Source organism: Manis javanica, chromosome 9, assembly GCF_040802235.1.
Source record: "Manis javanica isolate MJ-LG chromosome 9, MJ_LKY, whole genome shotgun sequence".
NCBI classification, from domain to species: Eukaryota; Metazoa; Chordata; class Mammalia; order Pholidota; family Manidae; genus Manis; species Manis javanica.
In genome coordinates, this window is record NC_133164.1 from 76589313 (window position 1) to 76611925 (window position 22613).

The 22613-nt window shown below is 41.8% G+C and overlaps 1 long non-coding RNA gene across 2 annotated transcripts in view; it reads right to left on the bottom strand.

Annotated features, from left to right (window-relative positions):
* Positions 1–2941: 2941 nt before the first annotated feature.
* LOC140843535 (uncharacterized) overlaps positions 2942–22613 on the bottom strand; it is a 33442-nt gene continuing 13770 nt past the window's right edge. For both annotated transcript variants that reach the window (XR_012121378.1, XR_012121377.1), the window contains 2 exons: positions 3350–3531; positions 2942–3114 (listed from right to left, as the gene is read on the bottom strand). This is a non-coding gene — a long non-coding RNA (uncharacterized lncRNA). The remainder of the gene's footprint in view (positions 3115–3349; positions 3532–22613) is intronic.

A 22613-nucleotide genomic window follows, 5' to 3' on the forward strand; every position in this document is an offset into this window, starting at 1 on the left:
TTTTTATTGTTAATAAACCACATGCCATGAGAATTAAATGATGGTTTAATATACTATTAGGGAAACACAAACAATTCATTTCTCAGGGGAAAATTCATGAAAACCTTGAAAGTATTAGATATTCAGACACTCAAAAACTCCTTGAAATAAAAATTTGGTCAGTCAAACAAATGGTTCAAAGGATAAGGTGGGTCTGTTCCCTGAAGACAAGCAGCTGCTTGGAGTAACTCACCATCCTGTTTTATGTTCCTGGGGCCGCAGTGAGGAGAGGCCCCCGGGTTTGCTGTTACCCCCTTGCTGCTCACCATCTCCGTCCACCTACCACCACGCTTGGATCAGTTTCTCAGTGGAACTAGCAAAACCTTCTGTCCTGTGTCCCATTACTGAAATGTTTTACCTTAAAGTATATTTCAAGTATTTCTCATGGAATTCTGTAAGTTGAATATATGGCTTCCCCCCTCCCCCGCCATATTTAGGTTTCCCCTGAGCTGACATCCCACCAAATAAATTAGAGCCAGTTTTAATGTTTGATAACATAACACCAGACTAGAGAAATCCAAAGGAGCTACATTTGGGGGTGGCATCAATTCTTTTTTTTTTTTTTTTTTATGTATTGAGCTCTTACTGTATGCCTGTATTTTTGTATAGAGCATTTCCAAGATGGAATATAACGTCTATCTTATCAAGAAGCTGATAATCTAGGGAACTTAGAAATATATACTTTTAAAAAGGAAAACTATTTGCAAAGTATTAAAATACAAAATCAGTTCTATAAAAGAAGAAACATCAAGATGTTTTAGGACCACGAACAAGGAGGAAAGATGCCTTGGGGTGTCACATCTGTGACAACTACAGCTCCGTTCAGAGCACAAATGCATCTCTGCATGCACTGGGCAAGTCATTACTCAAGAGTTTGCCCAGTTGAGGTCCATACTTCAGAACACCAAGAAGTCCAGAAGGTCCTTTGAAAACATTAAAATCTGGCAACTCTCCTCTATCTCTGTCTCATGAATTTTTGAGCTCCTGGCATATGTAGGGCACTGGGCTACTCAATTCATGGAAATTACAAAGAAACTTAAGCAAGGTTTCTATTTCCTGGGTGCATAAACTAAAGTTTAAGGAGCGCTCCCAGATGGAGGAGTGGCTTTACCAGGACTCCCATGGGCATCACCGTGTGACCTACACGAACTGGGGGCTGGCCTCAGCCTGGCAGGCAGAGACCCTAGCTGCTAGTAGCACTCCAAGCAAACATTGGACTCACACTGAACCACCTACGGAGGTGCTCTGGAGGTACACTACTGTACCGCCCGGACCAGCAGTCTTAAATTACTGTGAGCAAGGCTCTCTGTGGGTTGGACTGCCACACAGGATGCACCTTGCAAAGTGCCAGGGAGAGTGGATGGGTGGTCAGAAGGCTGCTTGATGACAGTGGGTTGAAAGAAAGAAGTAGATTGTCCTGAGGCATGTTGCAGTCAGATGCCTGTGCAGCTGGAGGAGACGCTGCTATTGGTCAGAGGGCGTCCGGTCCTCCAGGGGCTGCGCCTCCCTTCCTGGGGAGCTAGACCCCTGTGCCAACTAGCCTCTCCGTCTTTCCTGTTTTCTTGACCCCATTGGCTCATCTGATGAGAGTCTTTCTTTAGATTGGTTCATGTATTGGTTAATTAAACTGGAATTTAGCTGCTAATCACGTGGCCGTGGAAATGTTCTTTATGATTATGTATTGATATGATTATTTTCAGGTTATTGGCAAGGCAGCGGGTGGTGGTCACATCCTCATAATTGACGTATTTTACAATCTCTTTGAGTACACAAGGCAGATGGAAACATCACTTACACTCTGCCTGCCTGTAGAGAGTATAGGCTTCCTCCACATGTGTGATCTCAGGGATCCTCTCAGAAACCCTGTAGGCAGTGAAAACATTTCCTGATCACCCACCATGTGTCACTCTCTTCAGTTGCCTTACAGCGTTCATGGCCCCACACCTTGCCAAATTCTGTGACCTCAGTGTAACGTTCCAGTTCCAGTTTACATTTGAGAAAACTGAAAGCTCTGGGAGTTGCCCTGGCCTAGTGGGTGGGGAAGGCGTCAGTCAGCTTGAACACCGGACACTCCCGGCTCCGAGTTCGGGGATTTTCAGCTATGTTTTGAAAACGGAATTAATAAACGCAGACAGCACATGAACCAGCCGGTGAGTGCTAATCCCTCCAAGGCACGTGAGAGCAGAACCGGGAAGCTGGGAACACGCACCAGGGGAAAACTGTAAGACAAGGGGCAGCAAAGACTTCGATGGAGAAATTTAAATGTGATTGCTGGCATTTTAATGCTCCGATTACATTCCTTTTCAAAATGCATCTAGAAGGAGCTGAAATGGAAATGTTCGTTTTGGATATAGAATGGATTTGCCTGTTGGCTCCCTGTAGCCAGTGACATCGTCTTAACTGCTATTTTTTTTTTCCCTCAAACCCACAACTCATCTTCATTTAAGTTAGACAGAAATAAAATTCATTTAGCATGAACTGGCCCTCCTGTGGTTCTTTGAGCCCCATTTGACTCTGTCATCGGCCTGTGGTCCCTTGTGTCCGAGGCCAGAAGCGCAGCCTTTCTCTCAGTGGTCCTGGCCTGGCCTGGAGGACAGAGGCCGCGATGGCCAGCGGGCAGGGTGATGCACGGGTCTCAGGGAGGGCAGCGAGCGCCCTGGCGGGCCTTCCTCCAACACAGCCCTTGGCAGGTGTTGCCCGGTCTGCCTGGAATCTAATGAGAACTGGGGAGACTTCTGGGAAGCCTTTCAACTCTATCCAGGGTTTGCAAGGACTGCTGATAAGATGTGAGGGTGACCCTGAGGACAGTTAAAGAGATGAAAGGAAGGCTTTCAGATTAAATGAGATTTAGGAAATAAAAGGATTAGCAAGACACAAAAGCTAGATTTACGGGTTTATTTAGTCAGTGCCGTGTGGCATGCTGGGACATAGAACATCCAGAAAGAGATAAAAGAGACTAACTCAGGAGGTCGCAGGGCAGCAAAGATGAGCAGGGTCTCCCTGAAAGGCTGCTAAATCTTCCAATAATTGAAAATGGGCCAGAAAGGGATGCTTGCCCACTGCTAAGTCTGACTCCTGCAACAAGTAATAAGAAGAGATACAGTGACGAGCCATCTCGTGGATCGGGGGGGGGGGGGTCAGGGCTCACATAGGCCTGGGAAGTAGAAAGTTCATTATTTTATGACAAAGTCTTATTCACACATTGTTTCTATCTTGAGCAACAAATCAAAGTTTAAAATTGGAGAGTGGAAGATTTAATACTGTTTGTGGGTCACAAAATAGACTAAAGATATTATTCTATGTTAGTTACCTTTTCCCAGTTTTTCTCTTCTGCCAGAATGTTGAACCAGAAATCCCAAAGCTAGGAGAGAAAAAGCATGTTTGGTGTGTAACTGGATCTGTAAGGTGGGGTGTCCTCTCTGATGGCCCTCTGTCAGGGCGAGGACTGCCTGGTCAGGGGAGCGCGGTGTGCTTCAGAGGCCAGCTGCTTCACTGTAAGACAAAGGACTTTCTCAACAGTTCTTTCTTACACTATACCAAAATCTTCATCGCGTTGGTTTTTGTTCCACAGGACAAAGAACCTAGAACACATCTACCCTCCATTTTTACAATTGTCATTCAGACATCTGAAAACATCTAATATGATGCCCCTAAATACATCTATTCCCTGGCTGAACTTCTCACCCACCTTGGTTATCCCTGTATTTGATTTTTGGTTTCTTCTCTGGGACATTGAGTCCTTTACACACTGCTCTCTGGGTCATGCCTAGAATCACTAATGACATTTATCTTCCTAATTAGATGTCATCTAATCTCTGGATCACTATGTCAAATAAACATATCCCATGAACCCATCCTCATCAAAGTCTTCTTCTCTTAGTATGAGACTATAAAAACAGACATGAGAAACCCACTGTAAGAACTAAAATTAATGTATGTTAGCCCATCTTTTCATTTGGTATTCATCAAGCATTTATTGACCTTCTGCTAAATATTTGGCGCCTACTCATTGCTAGGAATAAATGGTTAAGACATAGCCCTGGAGGAGCTCCCAGTTTAGGAGAGAAAGTAGACACTTAAGTAATCATAATTAAATGGGATGTAAGTTGTATAAGGGGTAAGTTCCAGAGATCAGAGTATGGAGTATCTGAATGTTCAACAGATAAACAAAGAGGAAAGAACTTTTCAGGGAGAGAGAAAATGCATATAGAGTTAGAAAGGCAGGTAGGAACCTGGCATGTCCAGCAAACCACAAGCAAAGTTGAGAAGGTTTCAGTCCTGTGTGAACTTATGTAGTGAGAAGGAGAAAGAGAGAGAGAGAAAAAAGTGGCCTCCAGGCCTGGCTAGGGAGATTTAATGGAAATGACATGTTTGCCTGAAGCAGATAATCAATACAGGATGAACAGGCTCGGAATGGTGGCAGGAGGGAAGAGAAGATCCATATACGCACCTGTTGTTGTTAGTGATAAAATTCATCCTTTGCTTCACTACATCATCACTCTTGTTTATCCATATATTGAATTCATTTCCCTCTGATCATATTTTTTAAGTTATAAAAATATGTATAAGTTTCCAAAATAGGAGTAGATTGAATCAAAATACTACCAAGCTGGAAGAGACTTTGGTAATTATTTAGTACAGGGGTTTTCAAAAAACTTAAGCAGGGGCACCTTTTCTTCAACTTGTAAGCTCAATGTGCACAGCAGGTGTGTGGAGAGATGTAGGGTCCCCTCCAATGACACTCCCCCCCTCCTCCCTCACCCCTTCTGTCCAGCCCTGCCCATCCTGGAGAAGGCAGCCCAACTCTATCCTCCCACGGGTAGGGAGACAGCCAAAGGGCAGAGCCAGATGAAGAGCAAAGTTGGAAAGGCCAGAAACACAGACTTTGAAGAACTATGTTCAAATGCAGGTGAGGTCACCTCTGTCATCTTTCCTGTAAGAGTTGAATCAGTAGATCACCTTTAAGGAGTTTGCCTAGCGAAGAAACAATGGAGGAGTGACTTGTATAGGCAATGGTGTCTCTGCATCTTTGGCAATTGAACAATAAATCTAAGCCATAGATTTAAGGCAAATTGTGCCCATGGAGTCCTGGGCCCTCTCCATGCCTCTGTGAGCATCACTGGGGAACAAGGGCAAACAAAAAGGTGTCTTAATGAGGAATTGCAGAAATGACGGCTTTCACTTTTCTACTGTTAATCATGCACCATGAAAGAAACTGCTTTTAGGGCAGAAACCCAGATTTTTCACAAGTATTTACCATGTACTTTCTATTGTAGCATGAGGCTCAGTATGGGCATGTGCAGGAGACACAGCTGGACATGGAGAATGGTGCTGATGCTCGAGTGCATAATGTGGCGAGAAACAAGCAATAAATAAACCCATGACTTGCACTTCTTATAGACTAGATGTAAGTTCATTTAACATTCACAACACTCTGCTGAAGTTGTCGCTCTTACTAGGTGACAGGCAGGCACATAAAGGTGAGGCCTGCGCTCTCATTGCCATCAGCTCTGGGAGCCCAGGCACCACACGACTGCCCCTCAGTTGGGACAAGTGCCACAAATGCTGCAGATGGGAGCAGGGGTGATGCCCTCCATCTCACCACCTGAGCTACAAATACTTTTATTTTTCCTTATTTGTTTTAATTAACCCCACACAGGCCCTTCTGAGGTTGACTTAGCAGCAGAGGCAGAGCACACAGGATGCTCTGCTTGATTCATATATCAATTGACCAAATCTGTGGTACATATCTGTGACAGGTCCTACTAATCCCCACAGACTCATCCTAAAATATCCAGCATGGCTTGTTTGTATGGGCTTCCAAAAGTGCTCACTGGAGCTGTGGTTCATACTAGCTTCAGACTCAGCCAGTCAGTATTGTTAGATGAACAGTATTCTCTCTTGAGCCTGAGGTTTGATTTCTGAAGACCCCCTGAGACAGAAGAACTAGAAGCTTAATTGGGGGAGCTGGGGGAGAATAGAGGGAGGAAGACCATATTTGGGAGTAAACCGTGAAAATGTTACTAAGTACTTCTTGTATATAGTAAAATTAATCAATAATAAGTCTCAAGTGATGACAAGTAATGACAGTTCAAACCTACTTGCCAGCCCTTCGTGGGACCTCATCTGCAGAGCCTTGCTAATTCATCAGCCCCTGTAGGAAACACCATGCCTGCTCCCCAACTCCCATGTGTACCCCCCCAAGTGTGTTTCATTGAGCCTGGAACCCTTCCAGCTGGAAGTCCCTCAAGATCAGGAAATGACCCCTTAACATGTTGAGACCACCACTGTGTGCCGGGGCGGGGGATTCCTGAGCACTTCGAGAATGTTCCTAAGTGAATGTGTGACTTTCTTGTAGTTTCTGTTAGTGTGCTTTTGCATTATTGTAGATAAGGAGTACAAGGGCCCCAGTGCCCTTGCTTCAGCTCTCTATCCAAATGTTCAAAACTCACGTGGTTGTAGGATTCTGAGTTCTGAATGCCTCTCTCAAATTCCAGGGGGTCCCAGATCCTTTGCCTGAAGAACACGCGGTAGGACCTTTCCCAACACCTCCGTCCTTCCTACAGAGCAGAGCTACAGACTTCCCTCTTGCTGGCCAGAACCTTGACTCAAGCCGGAACCTTGACAAGGTCAGCAGGGCTGACCTTGGCCTCTACTATCTGTCCCCAACCCCAGTCCTTCTGCGGCTGCCTGTCTCCTACAGGAACGCTGGGGTGGACTACTTTTGGGACCCAATGACCAGATCCCATCTTCATTTAAAATTTTGATATTTTCTTCCTCATGATGCTTTTTGCATTACTTCAAAAAAAATTTTTTTAATAAGGTATTATTGATATACATTCTTATGAAAGTTTCACATGAAAAAACAATGTGGTTACTACATTTACCCATATTATCAAGTCCCCACCCATACCCCAATGCAGTCACTATCCATCAGTGCAGCAAGATGCCACAGATTCACTGTTTGCCTTCTCTGTGCTACACTGTTTTCCCCGTGATCCCCCACACTGTGTATACTAAACATAATACCCCTCAATCCCCATCTCCTTCCCTCCCAACCTGCCCTCCCACACCCCTCTCCTTTGGTAACCACTAGTCCCTTCTTGGAGTCTGTGAGTCTGTTGCTATTTTGTTCCTTCAGTTTTGCTTTGTTGTTATACTTCACAAATGAGGGAAATCATTTGGCACTTGTCTATCTCTACCTGGCTTATTTCCCTGAGCATAATATCCTCCAGCTCCATCCATGTTGTTGCAAATGGTAGGATTTGTTTCTTTCTTATGGCTGAATAGTATTCCATTGTGTATATATACCACTTCTTCTTTATCCATCCATCTACTGATGGACACTTAGCTTGCTTCCCTATCTTGGCTATTGTAAATAGTACTGCAATAAACATAGGGGTGCATATGTCTTTTTGAGTTTGAGAAGTTGTATTCTTTGGGTAAATTCCAAGGAGTGGGATTCCTGGGTCAAATGATATTTCTATTTTTAGTTTTTTTTGGAATCTCCATATTGTTTTCCACAGTGGTTGAACTAGCTTACATTCCCATCAACAGTGGAAATGTAAGGAGGGTTTCCCTTTCTTTGCATCTTCGCCAGCATTTGTTGTTCTTAGTCTTTTTGATGCTAGCCATCTTTACTGGTGTGAGGTGATATCTCATTATGGTTTTAATTTGCATTTCCCTGATGATTAGTGATACGGAGCATCTTTTCATGTGCCTGTTGGCCATCTGAATTTCTTCTTTGGAGAATTGTCTCTTCATATCCTCTGCCCATTTTTTAATCAAGTTATTTGCTTTTTGGGTGTTGAGGGGTGTGAGTTCTTTATATATTTTGGATGTTAACCCCTTGTTGGATCTGTCATTTACAAATATATTCTCCCATACTGTAGGATGCCTTTTTGTTCTGTTGATGGTATCCTTTGCCGTACAGAAAGTTTTAGTTTGATGTAGTCCCATGAGTTCATTTTTGCTTTTGTTTCCCTTGCTCAAAGAGATGCGTTCAGGAAGAAGTTGCTCATGCTTATATTCATTTTTTGCATTAATTTCAACTTTTAAAAATATGGCATTAAAATATGATTTGTCTTGATTACCGGCTTTTTGTTTTGATGCTCCCCTTAAATTTTACACCAGTAGAGCAGGCCTCACCGTCCTGCCCCAGCCCCTGCCCCGGGCCTGTGAGCAGCCAGGACACTTAGATTTGGCCTCCATGGCAGGGGGTGAGCACAGGAGAGTGGTGACGGGAGGCAATGGTGGCATCACCGCTCTGAGGAGTGCCTTGCATGGTTCTGTTTCTGTCGTTAAGAGTAATGGCAATGGTCCTTTTATTTCCCGATATCTTTGCTGTGACAATCAAAAGGTAATGTGGGATGCCCTTTGGGCCTGTCGCCAGCATCAATACCCACCATATTAATTATTAATTCAGAGAGAGATTCATTCCCTCAGCTGCAGTTCCTCCCACTGACCACCAACCCCCAGCCTCCTTCTCTCGGGCGGGAATATCACCCCCCTTGCTGGTCCGTCCTTCCCCTGAGGTAGAAGGCTGAGGCTGAGGCCAAGTTTGGTTTCTCCACCAATCCAACCTCTTCTGCCTGGGAACACCCTCAAAGAATTCTTCTGGCAGTGCTGTCATACTCATTTACATACCTACTGTGGGTTTATTCCCTATAGAATCTCTCACTGCAGTAGAATTTGGGCTGGAAGGAAAGGTAAATGTGTGCATCAGTCATCATCTTGAGCTTGAGCCCATTGTGGGTTTTTAAAGCTTTGCTGTGACCTGTTTAGTTACCATTGGTAAACATGCTTTTCATCTCTTCTTGTATTTTGTTCTTTCTCTCTTTCTTCATGAAGCTCACCTTCTGTTGATATTTATCAAGAATACAATTAGATGTTTTCCAAAACTTCCTAGTATGTCTCATGGTGAAGTGTTTATCCTGGTATGCCTTTCTTTGCTCTTGAATATTATGAGCTCTTCCTTGGTAATTCTAGTATTTCATTGGCCTTTTTTTCCCCATCTTAATTAAGAAGAGTCTACTCAGTCACTCAACCAATGAGTTAGATGAAATCCTCTAATGTTGATGAGTCTTAGTTCCCAGTGCTGTTAAGAGTTTGCTTTTCATTGTACGATGCTGCAAGTAGTTTGTTAGGAAGCTGGGCTAGTACATGAAGACAAACACTGATTGACCAAGACAATAGTCAACACAGATGGATAAACTCCCAAATACTTTAAATTAATCTTCTGCTGTGAAAGAACACACTCTTTAGAAGTGACTTGGGGTTTTAATTTTTATTCTGTTTTTTATTTCTGTCTCATTTGTACAGCATCTGGATTTCCCCTTAAGCGTACATTGTAGCTTAACTTGACATTTTTCTTCACTAAATGTTAAAATATTTTTGACAGTCAATTGTCTCTTTAAGATTATATGATTCCCACGGGAGTTTATTTCTAAGAAGATTGTGAATGTAGCTAACAAAGCCTGCTTCCAGCTCAAAGACAGGGTTTTAAGGTGAAAACAGTAAGTCAATCCCACTGCTAGTAAGCACTAAAACTTCTTGGAAAAAATTGAGAATAATTTAAACCAAAATGAAATAAAGTGAATACTGATTAAAGCCAGAAAATCTGAATTCCAGCATTGTCTGTGGTCATGGAGAAAGTATTTTAACAGCTTGAGTCTGGCCTGGCTTTTATATGAGAATTGGAAACAACCCTTCCAGCTCTGGTCCACTGTGTAGGAAGTGCAGGTGACAAAATCAGGTTGAAGCTGAGTGGTGGTGTGGCCCTTAGGCACCACAGATTGATCTAAATGGTCATTTGAATTTAATAGCATTTCATAGAAATCATAGAACTTTCCTGTCCCATTTTATATGAATAAACTGAGGCTCACAAAGTGGCAGATACTTGCTCAAACTACATAGCTAGCTTGCAGCAGGGCCAACACTATTTTAACTGTGCTGTATACCTGTCTTTTTGCACTAGAGAATTTACAGAAAGCTTCAGGGCCAAACAACATACAAATTCAGAGATTCATAGATCATTTTTTAAAGGACTTTTCAAGTCAAGAAGCAAAAAGTGTGCTCAATAAATTATAAGAAAAATACAAAAGAAAAAAAGTTGATTGGAGTAGCTATTACTTATCTGATGATTTAAATTTTTCTGAAAGGAGACCAGACTTTTAAGGCCTAAATTCTTAGTGGAGACACATATTAATATGTAGTTAGGCTGAACACTTTACCACTCAGGTATCAGCTTGATCATCTGTAGAATGGGTTGTTGAATTAGATCAGTTGTTTTCTGTGACCACATCATGCCAGTCTGAAAATTTGGTTGTCGACCATTGTTACAGGCTGAATTTTGCTTCCACCCCTCAACACATACAAACTCACATCTTGAAGTCCTAATCCTCAGTATTTTAGGATGCAACTATATTTATAAATAGAATCTGTAAAGAGGTAATTATGGTAAAACAAGTCACATGGGTGAGTCCTAACCCTATATGACTGGTATCCTTATAAGAAGAGGACATTAGGAAACAAAAAAAATGCAGAGAGGAAAGACCATGTGAAGATACACGGCATCTATAAGACAGGAAAGGGGCCTCAGAAGTAACCAACACCTTGATCTTGGACTTCCAGCCTCCAAAACTGTGAAAAATTAATTTATGCTCTTTAAGCCCCTGGTCTGTAGAACTTTGCCATGACAGCCCTTGGAAACCAATACAACCATAAACTAAAAACAGCTACCACTTATTATATACTAACTATAACAAGCATTTCACACACATTATTTTATTCAATCCTTTCAACGTCTTTAGGAGTTAGGTACCATTATTATTCTCACTTTACTTATTAAGAAACAGGCTTATTTATCAGGATTCAAAGCCAAGCCCTTCTACCACTATTTACCATTATTCTATATTGATTCAAAAACACTAAAATATAAAACAGTTTTTCTTTGAGGCTTTTAGATTATCAGCTAACTGGTATCTTAAGCATAACCTTTAAGCACGATTGCTGCTGTTTTGACAATTATGAAAGTAGAATTAATGTGAGGCTTTAAAATCAATTCTCAAATATCTGTGTATAATAATATATTTATATATATTATAAAATAATATATAATATATAATATATTTAGTGTATAATTGCATATAGCTATTGTAAAAATATCTGGATTAAAAAATATATTAGACTTTCAAATTGGGCTAGCAAATGTGATTGTGAGATCATTTGGTGTAAGAAATAAAATTAAAGAAATTGTCAAAGGCAGGCTGATGGGCACAGATAAGTTTTGTCATAATCAACATTTTTCAGTGCCTCTCCCCTATCCTTTCCAAGTACTTTCATGTTTTACTGAAGTTCTTGTATAATCTGCTCAAACTGTACATTTTATTAAGGGCAATGTATGACATCACAAATGCATGATATTACTTCTCTTTAAAAAAAGAGAATGAGAATGCATTTATTATTTAATGTTGAATAAAGTTGGTTTGCTTAGAAAGAAGAATTTTCTAAAGATTATTAAATTATAGCCTTATATTGAAAATTCTTAAAAATTAAAGTTTGACTGCATATTCTTAGAAGAATGGATTGCAAAGCTTATGTAGCTGTGTCTTTTACTTAAAAATGAGCTAAGTCTTCAAACATCCTGCCTTGTCTTCAATTTTGTAATAAAATTGACACATTTAAGAAAGTTGAAATGTTTTTGAAATGCACATAAAAGATTAACTGTGAAATGTCCTCTTCATTTTCCAAATTGCCATTCTCATTGCACGTGAATAAAAACACAAGCACAGGATATTTTTTCTGAATGTTTCAAAGTAATGTTTCAACAACTATCAAATATTTTTAAGAGATATTCAAGAAGTGATTTTAAAGCCTCACATTAATTCCACTTTCATATTGTAGTTGTCAACAAAGCAATGATAGAATTTCAATGTTATGCCTAAGATACCAGTAAGCTTATCATTAAAAGACAAACCATTTTTATATTTTAGCATAGTTGTATTTCGGCCTGTTTCAAAAATCTGAAAATCACTAATTCATTTGTGGACCACAAAACAATAACTTCATAATCATTGAAGGAAAACACTTGAAGAATTATCAACAGATGCAGTATTAGACTAATTTCTAATTTATTTAAAGTTACATGGTTTTCCTTGTAATTAAATCCAAGAAATGAATGCCACTTAATTTGGCAGTGCATGGCCACACACATACTCTAGGCATAGCCACACACTTAGCCAGAAAAATTTATGAACCAGAATGAACATTAATCAAATTATTTATTTTAATAATGCTTGGTATTATACATATTTGGTTTAACATTTATCCTTTAATATACACTATTTCTGTACATTTACTTTTATTTTGCTGGTAAAATTAAGGTGTTTTAATTTTACTATTTTTGAAAATTTTATTTATATGTAGCAAAATGTACATTATAGTTTATTTTCTTCTCTTTTTAACATTTACTACAATAAAATATGTAAAGATCTCTGTCAGAGAATTTAGGTATTTCACTTGTTTATCTGAATTTGTGCTGATATGTCCCATAGTAAATAACTAAGGATTATTTCACTACCAACATTTATAATAGGTTCAAAAGTCAAACACAAATTTTATAAATTTGAGTTAGGCTAAGACACAGATGAACTAAACAGCAAGCAATTTTAAACCTCAACCTAATTACCAAAAAGTTAAGAGCAGATGTTTTAAAAGGCATATTTTTGGATATTGTGCAAATCAAGGGGCTTTACTCTTACAAATTTACTACTAGTAAAACAATTCCTTCTCTTGTCTTAGCAATTACTGATTAACAGAGTTAGCAATTTTGTTATCACACTTATCCATTCAAGAAAGGAGATTAGACATAAAGAATAGCAAATTGATGTCCCCTGGGATCAAAGGGGTTGGAAAGAAGTTAGTTTCCTGAGCATAACAGTTAAAGATATTAAACTCTCCTGTTTTGGGGGAGATAAATACCATTCAGCCTTAAATAAATGGATTGATTTTCCTTCATGTCTTCACCTACACAGTGTCATGGCTGATTCACTGTAAAGTTTATGTGAACTGGTTGTTGGAAAAACACTGGAGAGTATTACCAACTTTGATCCTCACATGAGTACGTTTATGCCTCCTTAGTCTTTCTGCAATGGCCTTGTACCTCTTTACTGTCTGTCCTCTATTACTTATCTTAATGAGTATGTGATGCTGCAGGTAAGGACCTGTAATGAATGAAAGATTTGTCTTCTGCAAGTGTGTGAAATTCAACCACCTTGGATTAAAACATTTATTTCAAATCACACCCAAAAAGTGAATGCTGAGCATATCCTAAATTCAGAACTGTTCAGTAACACCTATTGTCTGCGAGCAAGTTAGGGCCTGCAAACCCTGTTCCAGGCACCATTCCATGTCATTCCTCCAGATCCCTGTGAGGCAGGTGGTGCTGATGTGTGCGGGAAGAAGGCAGAGGAGTTTATTAGCATCTCAGTCAGTCACGATTCAGCCAATAAAGACCAACTGGAGGCTTCAGTTAGGTGCCCATGATTAGAATCATGTCCTCGCCACCACGCTGAGGAGCAGATACACCTCGGCCCTTCCTGACCCCTCTTTGCCCCTGGCGGCGAGATGGCTGCCACTGACAGACAGCAGGTGGGGCGGCACCGCCAGCTCACCACACTTTCTGCGCTTCTCTTCTTCATTCTCACAGTTATTTGCTATTGTGAAACAAAAGGAAAGAAAAACTACATTCTAAATTATTTACCATTATTGTTATTATTCTTCTTGGTACACTACTTTAGACAGAAAATAAGTTGGGTTTAGAGGTGAATTGTGGGAATTGATAGTGAAAAAGATGAAGGAAGCAGTACCCATAAAAAAATTACAAATTTGGTTGATTTGTTACAGTCTGCAGTGATATAAAAACATCCAGAAGCTTAGGGTCAGCCAATACATATTAATTAGGTCACAGTTGGGGACATGTGGCCTGCGGACTCTGGAACCAGATAGACCTGGGTGGTCCCTGACCCATTCACATACAGTATATGACCATTAGCAGATTGCTTCCCCTTATCAGTCTTCGCTTCCCTTATCTGTAAAATGAAGATAATAATAGGAACTGCCGGACAAGGTGTCTGTGATGAGTGAATGAATTAATGCATGAAAGAACCCAGCACAGTACCTGGCAGGTGGCAAGTCCTCAGGAAATGTCAGCTACTGTCAAAACTTCTAGGAACAAAAAGCAGGGTTATATCTAATTAGCATCTATCTAATAAAATGAAGTTTTGCAGAAGGGAGGTGAGGTTCCTGTGCTGAGGTTCCGTTGCCTTGTTGTACCCTTGCAGTACGCCGCATGGTCTCGTCACTGCGGAGCAGCTGAGGCTCTGCGGGGTGGACATTCCGCTTTAGGGCTGCAAATCTCCCCCTAATCTGCTGGCTCTGAGTCTACATTCCTTCCACATCAACGCACATGAATCAGCAATGAAAAAAGCAGGATAGAATAAGAAGGTGGGCCAGTGACAATGGGAAGTGTGAGGCATTCAGAGAAAGGGGGGACAACATGAGCTGATGTGGGCAGGAAAGGGGTCTGGGCCCTGAGCTGGGGGGCCCAGGGTGAAGGGATTTGTTCAGACTAAGGGGCCGTTTCAAGCTCTAAGCCTTAGTCAGAGAGGGTCTTGTGTTCATTTGGAAGCCAAGTCCTATGTTAGCTGGTCTGTCAGCTGTCCCTGCCAAGGGCTCCCTGCAGCCCTGGGAGGCCTTGGTCAGCACGAAAAGGGCTGAGTCAGGACAGAGAAGGACTGCCTGGCCCTGTGAAGCCATCCATCACTGCCTCTTCCCAGGCTGGGGAACCCCAGGCCAGCCTCTGAGCCCGGACACTTGCAGCCAGGCTGTCACACAGCATCTGCTGGAACCCTCTGGGGCAGTCTGGCCCCTGTACCTGTCACACCCTTGCCGAAGGGCAGGCACTGGCAGAGGAGAACGTGGGAGCAAGTTGACTTCTGCAGGGTGTGCTGGCTTAGAAATGGTGTTGGGCTGATGAAGTGGCCCAATTATTCCTTCAGAGGAATAGCCAAGATCTAACAGTAAAAGAGCTGATCAGCATACCAGGAAGGATATGAATATTCATAAAATATTAGAGCTAGAAGGACACTCAGTGAGTAACTTACCCATTTTCTTTATTTTGTCTTTGAGGAAATGGAGGCTCAAGGAGAGAAAAATGATATCTCAAGGTCATGAACTGAATAGTGAGTCCCTCAAGTGTTTTCAGGTTCTTAACTCAGCTCATAGCTAGCTTGGACTTAATGTGTATCAAAATAATCAGGAGAGCTTGTTCAAAATGTATGTTTTGGGCCTCCCCCATTTATTTTAGTTTAGGATAATTGGGGTAGGATTCCACTGTCTTCATTTACTTTGAGAAAAACAACCTGAGCCCTCACACTCAAACTCTGGAAAAAACCTCCTCTTCTGCATGAAGGAAATGGTGCCTTTTTAAGTTCCAAGAAAACATCATAAAGGATTCAAGGAAGGATTAGGTAGACTTTTAACAAAACATTACAGAAGAGCAAAATGGCTCTCTTGTGTATACTGACTCTCCACCCAGGGCCCCTGTAGTTGCTGCATGTGAATATACATTGTCTCAGAGCTGACATAAGGTGCAGAGGCCAAGTTCAGACTGTCACCTTCTCCTTCCAGGGTGGTCGGAAAACACATTGGCATTTGTCAAGAACTCTTTGGAGTAACCGATGTCCTTGGCTACACAATGAAGCATTCTTTCCCAAAAACAGCCCCCAGAAGGGCCTCCGATATTTTGTGCCTCACACTAAAACATGAAACAGTGGAAGATGGTAAGAGTATGTGCAAAGGAAACATTTGGAAGTGACTCTTTTTTTTTTCCTCAAATAACAAAAGGAAACACTGCTTTACATCCTCCATAATTCAGAAGCCACTTGGGTGGCATGTGAGCTCTAAGAGAGAATGAAGAGAAACATCTGGCATGGATTTTTCTTGGTTTCTATGTTCTATCTAAATTTCTTGCTTTCCATCCTGTTCCAAAGCTCTGTGTGAGGAGCAGGGTCATGAGGAATGGTTGGAAGCATGCATTCTGGGAGCAGATGGGTACATGCTCTAATCCTGGACCTGCCATATTTGTGACCTTGGATACATGATTCCATCTCTGGGTTTGCATTTATCTGCGCATATTTTCAGTGGTGCCTCTACTGACACGTGAATGGGATAACTGTAGGCAAGGTGCTCAATAAATGGCTACTCAGGCTCTAACTCTTAGCATCACCATGAACTCTCCCCCTCTATGTCCGAGCCATCAGTAGAGCTGTGGCTCCACCGGCATTCCTGCACCACATCCTCAATTCTACCCTCAATCCCCACACACCCAACTGACCCCTGGTCTCACCTGGGCTGTTGCAATGGCTTCCTAACTATCTCCCTTTCTGCCCTTGCCCTGCTCCTTCTGACTTCTCAGCACAATCAGAGCACACAACTCCTCTCCTCAATCCCTCTTCTGACTTTCCTCCGTATTCAGACTCAATAAAATCAGTCTTATTTACAACAAATGAAAAGCCCCAGACAATTGCTCCATCCCCTATCCAATGATGGCTATCCTCATGTCCTACTGTTTCCCACCTTTCAGCTGCTCAGGCCTCCTTGCTATTCCTGAAACACACCAGATAAACTCTACCTCAGGCCAGTTGCACTTCCTGCTCCTTCTGTCTGGATCATCTGCCCTTTTATATCAGCATAGCTCTCTCTTTCACCTTCTCAGGGAGGAATTCCCGGCAGCCCTATTTCAAATTGCATCCCCACCCAACACTCTCTACCCCTTTCCTCACATTTTCTTCTTAACATAGTAGTTACCACCTTTCATGCTATAAACTTCACATGTTTGTCTTTTGATAGCCTGTTGGTATCTCATGATAGCAAACTGGGCACGTAAATCTTTGTTGAAGGTACAAATAACCTATGATTATTCACTTAATTTCAACAAGTTGGATAAGTCAGCAACAGACAACTCTGGAATCCATCAAGTAAGAAGGATTTTGGAGAAGTGATTGTTGTTTGCAAGTTGTTTTGTGGTGTGTTAAGACTCTCACTACTTTCTGATTCTTTATCGATTAGCAGGACCAGGTGGTTGCAGCTGCTACAGAGCAATGTGGTGATGGCTTTTTTTTTCATCTGTTGTCATTGGGCCCTTTGGGTCATTCAGGATAGACTAGAGTATATGCAATAACAAATGGAAACATGGAACTTCAGTGACATCACATGTAGGTTACTTCTTGCTCATGTATGTGTCTAAGTTGGTGCAGGGGTTGGTCTGCTCCACATGCGCACCCAGGGATCAAGGCTGGCTGAGACTCCACTATCTGGAACATCGCTGAAGGAGAGGAAGAAAGGATGGCAGACTCTTCTGGGACTTTCTCTCTGCCTCAGTGCAGAAGCGATACAAGGCTCTTGAACTCCCATTTAATTGCTCCAGTGTAGACATGTGGCTCCATCTAGCTGCAAGGACACTCTGGAGTGTGGTCTCCTGTGTGCACGAAGAAGACAGGAGACCCAGAAGTGTGAACCCAAGTACTTGGCTCGTTAGACCCTTGCTGCCAGCCTTGCTCAGATGCAGCACTAAAAACATCACAAACAAAACACCTTGTTACCAACCACCCACTGCAGACTTACAGAAAAGCTCCACAGGTCGAGGAGTGTGTTTATAACTCCTCTCTTCCCTCCCCTATTGTCAGACCTCACCTAACCACAGTCAGTTATGAAGAACAGAACTTAACAGCGGCTCAGTATATTAACCCAGCCACAGGCCTCACGGGAGATGCAGCCTCTTCCTCTCATGACCCCCTTCAGCCCTTCACCGCAGTTGTGATGTCTCTTTAGTCCCGTTGTGTTCATCTCTTAGATAAGAGATAACTTCTTTCTTAGAAGCTAAACTCTTGGAAAGAAGAAAATCTCTCCCAATTCAGCAGGACAGAATTCTTTGTTGTCATTTAAATTATATTTTTCTTATTGGCAGGCACTTTTCTCACTGGACAGATACAGTTATCTCAAGCTTCCTTGTTTCCAAGTGGCCTGTGTGTAAAATAACCTTTGGTTTCAAGGCCCAGTCACATTGCTGCATGATTTACATACAAGGAGATACGTCGTTCCTGGATACTCTTGTTCTTTTGTCCAGCGATTTTTTCCCCAAAGTCCCAATTGTCTTTTTCCTTCTTGAGTGAGACCACATTCTACTTGAGCTGTCCACCTGCCGATGTTTTTTCTCCAGGCTTCCCCTCTCCTTATTGAGAAGTCATCCTCAGCTCCCGTGCTGCATCTCTGAAAGGCCTCTTATTTTCTCAGTGAGCTTCTAAGGTTTTTGTTTGGTCTTCATCAGATTTCTCTTAAGGTCCTGGTTATGGGTTTCCATTTTCATTAGCCTATATTTTTTTTGTGAAGCCCAACAGGAGCTACAATGTCCTAGTGCACTTTATTATGTGAAATTTCACTGATAAGGGACAGCTGTCTTTTCCAAGATTTGTCTCAAAAGCAGATATATGAAAACACCTTACTGCAATTTCACAGGGATGTGAACATGACCACTATTATGTTCCTCCTTAGAGAATATTTTAATGGGGAAGAAGAGAAAGATGGCCAGTGGGGTTACCAGTTTACTGGGGCTGCTTGGTGGGGCCGAAGGGATGACCCAGTAGGCTGAGCGCGGAGGGCAGCAGGAGGGGCCTGGGGGCCCAGACACGCAACCACCCAACCGCGTTCCCTGCACATGCTGGTGCCTTGCATTCCCAGGGCAGGCTGTGACTTGGCTTAAAAAGCGATGGGCTGAGTGTCAGCTGGGACTTGCCCCACCTGCATTTTTGCTCAGAAGTGCAGGGCTAACTCTCTCCCCCAGGTGACTGCAAGGGGCGGGAGGTGACTGAAATCATAGATGGGGGCTTTCCCTCGGCAAGCAGTGTGTGCAGGTGGCACAACTTAAAGCAAACTGGGAGTGCAGGTTGACCTGGCAGCCCAAGAACGCATTCTCCCCTCATCCAGAAGAGCCAAGCAGGAGGAAAGCAGGGAGGCAGTGGGGTGGGTGCAGCTGCATGTCTCAGGAGTGCTGGGGGTCCAACCCTCTAGCCGCTCTGAGGGTGCCCAGAGCCCATAGAGGCGACTTCCTGCTGGGCTGCTGGCAGGTACAGGCAGGGAAGGCCACCCACAGGAGCCCCAAAGCAGGGACGCCACAAAAAAAAGGAAAAATTTTATTCAAAAGACTTTAGTGTTTATTATCAAAGCACATTGTAAAAGTTATCCTGGGAAAAATCAGACTTTGCTGCATTTCTTTATGGTTTGTTATTGTTTTCATTTGATACTGGGATGATGGAGGAGGGACCATACTCTTTTCAGTACTAGGGCCTCTAAAACACCTTTCTCCAGTCTTGGGTCAGGCTGGCTGCCACATGGCAATAACTGTTTTAAGCTCATGTTTCCAAAGTCCCTCTGCCCACTGTTCTGTTGGGTTGGAGGAGCACATACATCCCTTCCCTGCTCGTCAACAGGATCAACCATGTCCTGCTAGTGGGAACAGGACCAGAGACCCGGGGGTCAGCTGGAGGGGCTGGGAAGGGGTCACTTTCTGTGCACAAACTGATCTACCCACAGGCTTAAGAAAGCATGAGAGGTGGTGTCTAATAAAAACCATCCATCTAATTACATCTGATACTTTGTTAATCAAAAGTCAACAGCACTGTACTTAATGATTAGCTTGTGTAAAGTCTTTTCAATGCATTTGACTTAGTTTTAGTAGAAACAACAAATATCTTTTTGTATTTGTATTTCTTGGCTTCCTACTGTTTAAATTATGTAATTGCAGTGACAGTTTTTTCCAACAGGTTGGAAAAAAAGCATGTCTGATTAGTGGCAAGCATATATGTCTTGTCTAGGTGATGTGAGCATTAATTACTGGGTCCCATGCAAGTAATACAGCACACAGCTGGATATAATAAACAGATTTATGTTGCATGGTCAGCTTTTGCTAGTTTATGCTGTGAAACACACAACTTCAAGTCTCGTTGGCTTACAAGGACAAAGATTCCCTTCTCCTTTGCATTATGTGCCTTTTTGTGTCACCTGTAGCCCCACTTCTGTGCTCTTTGTTTCAGGATCCAGCTAAAAAGAGTTGTCCCTACCTGGGAACATACCAATCTCATATAGAGGGAAAAAAGATGTGGTCATTTAAGATGCAATGGCCCTTAAAGCTTCTACTTGAGACTGGCACATGTCACCTACACTTACAGTGGGCAGAATGAGCCATGTGGTCAAGACTTTCATCAAAGTGGAAATAAAACCTCACAGGGAGAGCACTGTGACTTATGGACAAGCTAGACCTAAAAGGGAGAGGTTGTATGACCCTCTTCCAAGGGAGGTAGTGAATATCTGGAACACAGACATCTCTACCACATGGAGTTAGTAGAGACCAGTTAACTGAGATTCTTTTGTATATGATATGACTTGATATAGATCAATGAACAGAATGGTATATTATAGGATAGCTGTTGTTTAAAAGAACCTCCCCCCTCTGGAGTTCCTGTAGCTCAGCCTCTCTTTGAAGCCATTATTGCTAAAAATCTGAAATCTGAAACTCCATTTACCACAGGCACTTCAAAGGCTAAGCCTAGGCATCATACACAACACGTGTTCAATAAAAGCTTGCTAAGTGAGTGAGCAGATTTGCCTTTCTTCATCTGATAGATGGGCTTAGCAGTGAATGAAAGCTGGTAAGTTCTCATTAGAAGGAGAGAGCCCTTTAGGGGAAGTGTCAGTGAAATATTGTGGCTCAGGTCACATTTCTTTGGAAAAGCACAGTCTTGGGTCTAATTCATAGATGCACAACTTAGTTTGATTAAGTGAAAGGAAAGGATATTGGCAGCCTATGCTAGGGTCTAGTCACAAAAGACTCCAGACCTTGAGGGGAGCTGGAAAGAAAGAGGTGGAGGAATAGGTAAACAGATCTCTGATGTCCAGTGATGGCCAGTGCAGCTTCCCAGGGTCTGGCACCAAGACTTCAAGCCCACAGACAGAAAGTATGGGCAGACTAAGGTAGCTGCCTGAAAATGTCCATTACCCTATGTAGTTTATGTGTATTTTATCTCAGTATTTTAAGTAGAAATAAAGGACTGATTAAACAATGGGGAAAGGACAGTATCTTCAATAAATAGTGTTGGGAAAACTGGACAGCCATATACAAAAGAATGAAACTGGATCACTGTCTTATACCATACACAAAAATTAATTCCAAATGGACTAAAGACTTGAACGTAAGACTTGAAACCATAAAATTCCTAGAAGAAAATATAGGCAGTAACTCCTTAACTTCAGTCTTAGCAATGAGTTTTTGGATTTGATGCCAAAAGAAAAGGCAATAAAAATAAGCCAGTGAGACCAAATTAAACCAAAAATCTTCTGCACAGCAAAGTACACCATCAACAAAAGAAAAGGCAGCTTACTGAATGTGAGAAAATATTTCCAAATCATATATCTGATAAAGGGTTTGTATTCCAAAATTATAAAGAACTCATGCAGCTCAATAGAAAAAAAAACTGATTAAAAAATTGGTAGAGGTTCTGAATAGATTTTTTCCAAAGAAGACATGCAGATGGCCAACAGGTACGTGAAAAGGTCATTAACAGCAGTTAGCAGGGAAATGCTAATCAAATCAAAGCCACAGTGAGATAGCACTTTAAAACTGTTAGAATGACTATTAACAAAAAGACAAGAAACAGCAAGTGCTGGGAATAATATGGAGAAAAGGGAACCCTTGTGCCCTGTTGGTGGGAACTGGTACAGACACTTGCAAAACAGTATGGAGTTTCCTTAAAAAAATTACAAATAGAACTACCATATGATCTAGCAATTCCACTCCTGGGTATTTATCTAAAGAAAAGGAAAATACTAACTTGAAAAGATATATTCACCATGTTCATAGCAGCATTATGTACAGTAGCCAAGACATGGAAGAAGCCTACGTCTCCTTCAATGGATGAATGAATAAAGAAAATATGATACAGACACACACACACACACACACACACACACACACTCACACACTGGACTATTATTCAGCCATTAAAAAGGAGGATATCCTGCCATTTGCAACAACATGGATAGATCTTAAGGGCATTAGGCTAAGTGAAATCAGACAGAGAAAGACAAATACCATACACTCTCACTTACACATAGTATCTTAAAAAAAAAAAAAACCTAAAACAACTGAACTCAGACACAGAACAGATTGGTGATTTCCAGAGGCAGGGGATGGGGAGTGGGCAAAATAGGTGAAGGGTGTCAAAGGCATAAACTTCCAGTTACAAAATAAATAAGTCCTGGGGATGTAATGCACAGCATGGTGACTGTAGCTGATAATATTGTATCATATATTTGTAAGTTGTTAAGAGAGTAAAACTTAAAAGTTTCAACACAAGAAAAAAATTTGTAACAGTGTGGTGGCAGATGTTAACAAGAGTTGTTGTGATCATTTCAATATATACAATATATACAAATATGAAATCATGTTGTACAAGGGAAAC